Source organism: Meleagris gallopavo, chromosome 13, assembly GCF_000146605.3.
Source record: "Meleagris gallopavo isolate NT-WF06-2002-E0010 breed Aviagen turkey brand Nicholas breeding stock chromosome 13, Turkey_5.1, whole genome shotgun sequence".
Classification (NCBI taxonomy): Eukaryota; Metazoa; Chordata; class Aves; order Galliformes; family Phasianidae; genus Meleagris; species Meleagris gallopavo.
Window position 1 is genome coordinate 3,579,804 of NC_015023.2, and position 705 is coordinate 3,580,508.

Below are 705 nucleotides of genomic sequence, written 5' to 3' on the forward strand. Positions count from 1 at the left end.
TTTTCCCCCCAGTTATGGAAAGGGTACTTAGAAAGCCACCTTTGTACTCTGTCCTTCCCAATCATCTTTACTGGTGTTTACATAGCTGCGAGAACACACTCAAATGTTGTAGCTTTTGTTAAATAGTAGGAAAACATAGTGATAGCTGTTTTCTTGTCAATTTTAAATCTGCAAGAAATCTTAAACTTGGGAAGCTGGCTTGTAATTACAGGCTCTGTTTATCTGAAAAGATCCAGTGCTGTGCCTCCTGCATCTGACTGACCTCTTCTACCTTAAATCAATCAAGCCACAGAAGCCTTACATCCTCCTTGTGCAGGTCTGGTCCACAAGAGGCTGAAAAGAAATTTCCTCTGAAAGGAGTTTTGTTGCATTCTGTCTTGCACCTTTCACCTTAAAGCAGCAGCTGCTTATCCACTCACAGTGGCACACTGGCATTAAGGAGAAAACAAGCTGACCGAGGCAAGCAGCCCTGATGTTCTGAAGATCTTTGTATGCAAAGTGCGTGTTTAGCACAAGCAAGAGCAGCTCCCCAGCAGCATTCCTGCAACCTGCCTTAACTCTTGCTTACTGGCACTACCTCCTGATCAAGAAATGCTTCTTCTCTTCCCAATGAACCTTTTTCTCCGATACTTGAATGAAGTGGGGATTGCGATAGTTCAGGTGGGGGTTGTTTGTATTTTTCCATACTGAACACTGCTATTTTTT